Here is a 10,602-nt window from a genome sequence, read left to right as displayed (position 1 = left end):
CCAACAGACGGTGTCAAGTTAATTGAAACCGAACAAAGATTTTGGAAATGAGCCATCCCCAAATTGGATACAAATAAAGACAAAATGTTTCCAGTTTAGAGTAAAGGTAAAGTCAATTAGATCAACCTTAGTGGTTGACTTGTACTTTACTTCATCCATACTTTATTTTATCCGTATTTTTATTCGTACTTCTTTTCTTATACAATCGACCTCCGAAGTATTTGAATGCTGATCGCAAAAGGACGCATTTAAATGTCACAATGTATTTTGCTCGTCATGTGCGAACTGGCACGTTTTGAGTTCCCATTAAACATCGTCGGTTGTTTAAGAAGTTCGATTCGCAGTCATGAGATGTCGAGTTCCATAAAAGTACGGGACAACGTGAGTCCGTCTCCTACGAGAATATCGTGAATGTAACCTTCTAGACACATAAATGTATCAGGCCCTGAAGATGGAGAACCTCGCATCTCATTCGTTATTTCACCCTTATTCATTCTGTCAGAGCATTAAAATAAGTAACCACAAAACAAACTCTAGCCCTTTCCTTTTCTTTACAATCTAGACGACCCTTCTTCAGTGTTGAGTTGTACAGAAACAAGCAAAGTACCACAAGAACTGAGCTATACATTTTTATTGTTGTTGTTGTTCCGATTTACTTGCCAGTAGACGTCACTTTCATGTTTCTGTGTAAGACCTACACACTTTGATTATTTTTCTGAATCTTCGTGTAAAACTAAAAAAGAGCAAATATTCACACATTCTATAGATTTCTGAATGTGTAAATGTCTGATTGTTGGGCCTCATTTGATTAGTTTGAAACGGCTGCACACATTGGATTCGTGATCTAATACTATTAACTATCTATCTATAAACCTCAGCGGAATTTCAACTCAGAACGTAGCAACCAACGAAATAACGCTAAGCATTTCGCCCGACGTGCTAACGATTCTGCCAGCTCACCGCCTTAATACAATAATAATAATAATAATAATAATGATAATGATAATGATAATAATAATAATAATAATAATAACGATAATAATGATAATAATAAATACATAACAAATACATAACAAAAACACCAGGACTTACAAACACATATAACATACAGAAAATTGCACTACTAGGCACTGCACACATCCTACGCAGAACACTTTCCATACAATAACCATCAGAGCATCACAACAAATCACAGCACATACCCAAGGCACACAGAGCTGCGCTCGGTAGTGAAGTGAAAGCACGCTATAAAAATAAAACTACTGAATAATGATAATAATAATAATAATAATAATAATAATAATCCTCTCTACTACAGGCACAGTGCCTGAAATTAGTAGGAGGAGACTAGTCGATTACATCAACGTGAGTCTTTCGCTCGCTGGTACGAGAGGCAAAGTCGACCTCGGCGGAATTTGAACTCAGAACGTAGTGGCAGACAAAATGTCGCACGTCGTGCTAACGATACTGCTAGCTCGCCGCCTTTATAATAATGATAATAATAATAACAACAACATTAATAATAATAATCGTAGGATGGAATTTATAATATTTCAATGCATTGCTGCGTGTACCGATCCATTACAATACTTATATATTCCATCCTTATATATTCCATATATATATATATATAGAGAGAGAGAGAGATAGATAGATAGATAGATAGATAGATAGATAGATAGATAGATAGATAGATAGATAGATAGATAGATAGATAGATAGATAGATAGATAGATAGATAGACACACGCCTGTGCTTGCACACGTATGCACAAACTTGAAGACGGACTTCACAAATTTCCTGGACTAATCCAATCACAAGATATTAGTCTGTCCAGTGCTATGTAGGAAGGCTAAAATGTGCCGCGTAGAATGACTCAACACTATACAGAGAGAGATTCTTACACTAAAAAAGGCAAAGGTTTGGCCAGGACATAAATACATTTGTGTTTGTGTGTGTTAGGGTACGTGCGAATAGAAATATATACGCTAACACACACATATACAGGACTTCAAACTATGTACTAAGGAAAACATAGGACCATGTGTACTGAATTTAAGTTTAGTGTAGTGATGTTCGACCTCTGAACACGCTTTGTCCTTCCGTTGAGAGCAGCATTGAAAATGTCACTAACCTTTCAATTAATATACATATGTGTATAATATGTTGTATAATATATATATAATATATATATAATATATATATTATATATATATAATATATATATATATATATATATATATAATATATATATATATAATATATAATATATAATATATATATATATATATATATATATTAATATATATATATATATATATATATATTATATATGCACACAGTCACCCTAGCTGATATGCATGTATATATTTATGTAGATATACATATCCTCGCACAAAATTATACGCACACACACACATACACGCTCACACACAAACTCATGCACACACACACACACACAAACGCATTATATTTGTGTCTGTATTTAATTCTAATCGTAAATGGCTACCATTGTGCCCAGCGTGTACGTTCTCTAGTATTCTCGAAACAATTGTTTACTGTCGGAATACAATGCGGTTGTTAAGATGGCATTACCTAATACTTGCCTTTTGTCAAATCACCTGTTGTGTTTATAATTGAAATTCCAGTTCTCCCGCTGTTTAACAATAACTCTCTGATAAACAAGAACATCTATAATAAAACAAATAAAAAACCTTCCAGCCGCGACCATCCCATCGTTTTTGGATTTCATTTTCAAAAATACAATCCTCAATGGGGCAGGAGTGGCTGTGTGGTAAGTAGCTTGCTAACCAACCACACGGTTCCGGGTTCAGTCCCACTGTGTGGCATCTTGGGCAAGTGTCTTCTGCTAATGCCTTGTGAGTGGATTTGGTAGACGGAAACTGAAAGAAGCCTGTCGTATATATGTATGTATATATATATATATATGTATGTGTGTGTGTGTGTGTTTGTGTGTCTGTGTTTGTCCCCCTAGCATTGCTTGACAACCGATGCTGGTGTGTTTACGTCCCCGTCACCTAGCGGTTCGGCAAAAAGAGACCGATAGAATAATTACTGGGCTTACAAAAGAATAAGTCCCCCGGGGTCGATTTGCTCGACTAAAAGGTGGTGCTCCAGCATGGCCGCAGTCAAATGACTGAAACAAGTAAAAAAAAACAAATTTTTTTAAATGCGTCCATTTGTTACAGTAACACAGTAGTTTGTTTGAGATTTGGCTTCTATTTCTTGTAGGTCAAAGGGACACCTGTTGTCTTGGCAGCATTGTTGTTGGTGTTATTGATCGGTTAATTGTTTTCTCGAGGAGATTGTCGATGTTGTCGTATGTGACTTTAGCCATTGTGAAGGTCAACTCGTCCTCCACTTTTGCTTCACCCTCCCACCCACTCTCTTCCTTCCTCTCTTTTTTTTTTCTTTTTTCTTTACACTTTCTTCTCTAATCATCAACAATTACTTCTCTGTTTAACATATCTTTCCATTAAAATCATCATTGTTTCTCGAGTGATAATAATAATAATACTGATGATGATGATGATGATGATGATGATGATGATGATGATGATGATGACGACGACGACGATGACGACGACGATGACAACGACGATGATGATGATGGTGATGATGACGACGACGATGATAATGATGATGATGATGATGACGACGACGACGACGATGATGATGATGATGATGGTGATGATGACGACGACGACGACGATGATGATGATGATGATGGTGATGATGACGACGATGATAATGATGATGATGATGATGGTGATGATGACGACGACGACGATGATGATGATGATGATGATGATGGTGATGATGATGATGATGATGATGATGGTGGTGATGATGATGATGATGATGATGATGATGATGATGATGATGATGGCGATGATGATGATAATGATAATGGTGATGATGATGATGATGATGATGATGATGATGATGAAAATAATAATAATAATAAGGTAAAAATCAGGTGTTTTCAGAAACAGTGAGAAATCAGGAAGAAAGAGAATTATCAGGAACTCGGACGTAGGTATAGGATCAAAAAGGCGGGGACAGAGGTAATCCTTGAAGAACTGAAAACGAAGTCGACAAAAATCAAGAGGTATGACTAAAGAATTGAACAATATAATATCAACAGATTGTTCCAACGGGACCAGAAAAGTGTTTATCAGCAGCTGAACTGATAGATCAACATTTTGAAATATGAAGAATTTAGAGTGTGGAAATTGTAAAGGTCGTGCCTATAATAATTGGTGCGCTGGAAAGAAGTAAGCAAAGATATAAACAAATGGTTGAAGGAGATTGAAATAGAATGCCCGATAGGGATCCTACAGAAAGTTTCTCTCATGGACAGCAAGGATTATCAGGAAGGTTCTAAGCACTTGAAAGACTACTGAAAGCTTGTGGACAATTAAGGTTACAGGTTTCTACTAAGATAACGTTTCTACCCACTACCGACATCAATTCTAACAGGATTAAGACCGAACCTGAGTCAAGCCAAATAATAATAACAATAACCCTTTCTAATAATAATAATAATTTCTAATAATAATAATCCTTTCTAATAATAATAATCTTTTCTAATAATAACAATAATCCTTTCTAATAATAATAATCCTTTCTAATAATAACAATAATCCTTTCTAATAATAATAATAATCCTTTCTAATAATAATAATCCTTTCTAATAATAATCCTTTCAAATAATAATAACAATAATCCTTTCTAATAATAATAATCTTTTCTAATAATAAGAATAATCCTTTCTAATAATAATAATCCTTTCTAATAATAATAATAATCCTTTCTAATAATAATAATCCTTTCTAATAATAATAATAATCCTTTCTAATAATAATAACAATAATCCTTTCTAATAATAATAATCCTTTCAAATAATAACAATAATCCTTTCTAATAATAATAATCCTTTCTAATAATAAAAAATAATCCTTTCTACAGGCGCAAAGCCTGAATTTGGGGAAGGGGGAAATCGATTACATCTGCCCCGGTTACATGACTGGTACTTATTTTATCAACACCGAAAAGATGTAAGGTAAAGTCAACCTTGGCGGAATTTGAACTCAGAACGTAAAGACAGACAAGTGCCGCTGAGCATTTTGCACGGCATACTAACGATTCTGCAATCACCAGGAAGATGACAGATATGAGCATGTCTGCTCAAATAAACGAAGAATGTGCGATGGCTCAAGTGAGACTATTGCTCAGATATCGGAATATCCACAGTGATATGAAAATCACTGCAAATATGTACGCAGAAGATTGCTGCAAAAATACATTGGAATTTCTTCAAACATTTTGGTTTTGTATAAACGTAAAAGAGTAAAGGTAAAGTCAATTCGATCAACCTTAGTGGCTGACTTGTACTTTATTTCATCCGTACTTTATTTTATCCCTACTTTATTCGTACTTCTTTTCACTGGGAATATACAATCGATCTCCGAAGGATTTGAATGCTGATCGCAAAAGGATGCATTTAAATGTCACAATGTATTTTGCTCGCCTCTAGGGGATCAAAAACGGAGGCTCACTACCGCTACCAAACGCTGAAGCCGAATGCTAGAGGGATTTTCTTACAAACAGGAAAAGAAGAAGAGAACACGAATGACCGAATATTGAAATCGTTGACAAGAGGTTAATGTTAGAATTGACGTCATATCTCCATTTCAGACGAGTTAAACGAAAGAAAAAAGAAAAGTAGAGTGTAAAACTGATTTTTAAGTGACATCGTCTCCGGTTCTGTTTTTTTGGTGCGGCTTTGGCCTTTTGCCCTCTGTTTTGGGGGATTTCTCGTGACTACTAGTCACTACCGACTTTCCTAATATTTTTCTTCGTTATTTGAGAAGGATTCAGAAGGGCAAAGTAAAGTCTGGTTTGTGTGTGTGTCTGTGTGTTTGTGCTTGTGTGTGTCTGTGTGTGTGCGTGTGTATGCGTGTGTATGTGTGTGTGTGTTTGTGTTTGTCAGTGCGTGTGCACATGCGCATGCGTGCGTATGAGTCAAATACGGAAGATGAGAGGTCTTCTTTTCATTTTTTTTTTCAGTCGATTTTTGGGAAAGGCTTTGTTAAGTCCGGCCCAGCTAGGCAATGAGTTTTAAACTGAAACCCCGTATTCTCTTCTAAATGAATCCATGTTTGTATTACGTCAGCAAAAGCCTGATTCTGAGGACGTTCTTACAGGAGATTTGATGTTGCTTTTCTAGATTTTACAGTTGCTCTTATTGTTTTCGCTCTATCGTTCTTGTTCTCATTGTTGTTATTGTTGTTATTATTCCTGGTAGTAATGGTGGTGGTGGTGATTGTGTTGACTGTCTTAGATGGGTCGATTCTGCTCTTGCTTTCTTTTCTTTTTTTCTTTTTGCAGTTGCTTTTGTTGTCATGATTACTGTGGTTGCCTCTTTGTATAAACTCACCGAAGTGTCTCTTTAGGCTTGGCTTCAGCAACAATCGAGTTGCATTCCTTTTTAGCAGGTGTGGCGACAGGGTAGTAGTGAATCTACGTACATTTTCTCCTGTGCCTACAACTTCATTGACTGAAAAAGATTTAGCTATGCTTGAGAATTTCAAGGCAGAGCTTTTTGAAAGGACATATTGTCCATTGCGTACTCAAAACTTGAATTTGAGTATTTCCGTACTTGCCATGCCATCGTCGGTGAGCAAACGTTTAAATTTTAGAAGAATGAGTCGAAATATTGATAAATTTATCGAAAGGAATTAACAGTATAAAATCAACAAGGCTCTCACATTTTGCTAGCATTGTTTAAAATAACAACAATAATTGCTTCTGTTATAGAGATAAGGCCTGAAATTTTGGGAAGATGATACCCAAAGCTTAATTGGTGCATATTTTACTAACCCTGAAGAGATAAAAGGCAAAGAAAAGGTGTAGTTACAATACTAGGACAGCATCTGGTGTACCACGGGGATCCGTGCTTGGACCCCTACTGTACCACGGGGATCCGGTCTTGGACGCCTGTTGCATACATTAATGACATAGGTGGCAACTTGAATGTTACTGTCTTGAACAATGTTAGTGTTGAAATATGCAGATGACATCAAGTTATCCGTTGAGATAAAAAGAACAGATCCTATACGCTATAGATCTTTCTGTCAATCAGGTCTGGACACAAATCAGCAATGGATAACTGACTGATGATTCAAGATAGCTGTGGACAAGTGCGTCATTATGATTTTGTGGGTGGGGGAGCAGCTTTTACATACCCCCTCAAAAATACCAATCTTAAGAAATCTTTTAGCGAACGTGATCTGGGTATTATTGTAAACAGCGATCTTCGTTGGACAAACCACATCTCTAAGATTGTCAAGAAGGGTGAGGGTGTCTTAGCATCACTCAGTAAGACCTTTGTCAGCCGCTCTCTGGCTATCTATTTAAAACTGTATGTGACAATGTTACGTTCATACTTAGAATTGCATCACCACTATAGAACTTCTATGTTGCGCGGAATATTAGTTTCCTGGAAACTGTTCAGAAACGTGCAACAAAACGAATACCCGCCGTCAGGCAGCTACCATACTCCGAACGTCTTGCTTCCCTGGGTATGGATACGTTAAAGCTCAGACGTCTGGCAACTGACTTGGTAGACACCCACAAGATAATCCACCATCTTTCCAACAACAACCTTGGGCACCTTTTTGAATTCCATATGTCAAACACTAATAGGTATGCTTACAAAATCAAAAAACAACACAGCACTCATGACTTTCGGAAACATTTTTTCACATTCAGAATTGTGGAAGCATGGAATAAACCACCCGCATCAGTCGTTAGCTGTCGAGACACTTCATCCTTCAAAACTTCCATGCTTTCTGAAATCCATCAACCACATTTTTTTTAGCTGTAGAGCACCTCAGCACTGTATACAACAATCTCATTATATTATTAAAGTTGACATGTGCGGGATTTGAACTCAGAATCTAAAGAACCAGAACAAATACCACAGAGCACTTTTCTAACCGTTGAACTTCTACTAAACCTAAACATTCTATAAATTAAGTGTAGCCGGTTTAATGGAACCAAATATTATATTTTGTATTGGAGTTCAGAATTATATTATATTATATATATGTGTGTGTGTGTATATCCACATGCACACACACACGCACACATATATATATTACTCTTTTCTACTCTTTTACTTGTTTCAGTCATTTGACTGCGGCCATGTTGGAGCACCGCCTTTCTTTTAATCGATCAACTCGACCCCGGGACTTATTCTTTGTAAGCCCAGTACTTATTCTATCAGTCTCTTTTGCCGAACCGCTAAGTGACGGGGAAATAAACACACCAGCATCGGTTGTCAGGCAATGCTAGGGGGACAAACACAAACATACAAACATACACGCACACACACATATAAATATATATACATATATACGACGGGCTTCTTTCAGTTTCCGTCTACCAAATCCACTCACAAGGCTTTGGTCGGCCCGAGGCTATAGTAGAAGACATTTGCCCAAGGTGCCACGCAGTGGGACTGAACCCGGAACCATGTGGTTGGTAAACAAGCTACTTACCACACAGCCAATATATATATATATATAATAGTTAATAAACCGAATGGTATAGACCTGGTAGTTTGAGAGTGAATCACGCCCATTGGCGCAGTGTTCGTTAAGTATGTAATTAATGAGAGAGACGGAAGATACGAGAATCTTTATTAATCACCACAATCGTTTCGACCCATGTAGCATCGATCCCTCTTGAAATCACCCGAGGAGACAAATCTACATTGAAGGATACACCTTAACTAGTTCTGCAGTATGCCACCCGCGAGGGCTCCATGCTAGATGGGTCGAAACGATTGTAGTTTTCAATAAAGATTCTGGTATTTTCCGCCTCTCTTTAATTACATATTAATTACCTCTCAAACTGAATCTTTTCTGGAAAAAGTTTAAGGAAAAAGAAAAGAGTAACTATTCAGCAACAAGAATATTTATACAGTAAACTCCTAAATTCAACGAAACAGGTGTGTGTTTACGTTAGTAAGAAGCTATCGAAAACGTAGGTTTATAGAATGTGAATTAATTGTCATGGGAGGGGTTAACTGAGCTAATATTTCTTTGGTTTGCTCTCCACAGCTACAACAAAACTGAGGATAGCCTTTTTTTTTTAAACAAAAGACTTTCCAAAGATTAAATTGTTCAGTACATCTGAATATTATGGCAAAAGTTTTGACAAGAAAATTTATACAGTAAACTCCTAAATTCAACGAAACAGGTGTGTGTTTACGTTAGTAAGAAACCATCGAAGACGTAGGTTTATAGAATGTAAATTAATTGTCATGGGAGGGGTTAACTGAGCTAATATTTCTTTGGTTTGCGCTCCACAGCTACAACAAAACTGAAGATAGCCTTTTTTTTTTAAACAAAAGACTTTCCAAAGATTAAATTGTTGAGTACATCTGAATATTACGGCAAAAGTTTTGACAAGTCATTTGATCCAACATTTCCAGATAGTCAACATGTTTTTACATCTACTAGAGTCCATCTTGCTATGTCTACCATTGACCCAAATTCCACAATTAAATTTAGGTCAGTAAAAAAAAGACACTGGAGAGAAGAGTTTTGTGATTATCGGAAACATTCAGTCGTGGTTCTTTCTGTTATCACCATTTTTTTTTTTTTTTTTTTGCAGCTGAAATTATTTTAGCAGTTTCTGCTGCTGCTGCTGCTGCTGTGGTTGTCGTTGTTGTGGTTGTTATTGTAGCGTCTTTTTTCTCGTTGTAACGTTTGATCGTTTGTTGATGTTGTTGTCGTTACTGTGCTTTTAATTATTGGATTCTGTTACAAGTTGCTAGGGAACTTGGTCTTCGTGATAAATTCATGTCGATGGGTTACTGGAATGCCATTGACGATTGTGATAATGGTGATGCTGTGGTTTTTATTGTTGCCATCTTCATCGCCGTGTCTTCCTGTTGGTGGCCCTCATTACTAAAATGGAATACACACACACCACACACACACACACACACACACACATACACACACAAACACATACATACACAAACACATACATACACACACACACACATACACACATACACACACACATATACACACACACACACACACACATATATATATATACATTTTTTGTTGTTTATACACCTAAAATGGAATACGGAAGATTTGTTTAGAAATATGTGTATGCAGCACATACATTGAATTGTGTGTGTGTGTGTGTGTGTACGCGCGTGCAGGTGTGTACTACATATACATGATGAAATAATCTAGTTTTACCTATATTTCGAATTTACAAAAAGACAAGATGAAGGCAGGTGTATAAACAACAAACAAGTGTATATATATATGTGTGTGTGTGTGTGTTTGTGTCTGTGTGTTTGAGTGTGTGTGTGTGTGTGTGTGTGTGTGTGTGTGTGTGTGTGTGCGTGTGTGTTTGTGTGTGTGTATACATATGCGCGCGCGTATGTGTGTGTGTTTTGTCTCCTACCAACGCTTGACAACCGGTGTTTATCAAGTCTGAAATTTCTTCTTCTGTCTTTTGTACCCTCGCCAACAAATGCAACTA

General features: G+C 36.7%; 1 long non-coding RNA gene across 1 annotated transcript in view; it reads left to right on the top strand.

Moving 5' to 3' along the window:
* Positions 1-8,774, top strand: part of LOC118767501 — a 22,054-nt gene extending 13,280 nt beyond the window's left edge. The window contains exon 3 of the long non-coding RNA XR_005003423.1: positions 8,706-8,774. This is a non-coding gene — a long non-coding RNA (uncharacterized LOC118767501). The remainder of the gene's footprint in view (positions 1-8,705) is intronic.
* Positions 8,775-10,602: the final 1,828 nt, after the last annotated feature.

The sequence above is a fragment of the Octopus sinensis genome, linkage group LG22, assembly GCF_006345805.1.
Source record: "Octopus sinensis linkage group LG22, ASM634580v1, whole genome shotgun sequence".
Taxonomy (NCBI): Eukaryota; Metazoa; Mollusca; class Cephalopoda; order Octopoda; family Octopodidae; genus Octopus; species Octopus sinensis.
This window is presented reverse-complemented; position numbering and strand designations above follow the sequence as displayed.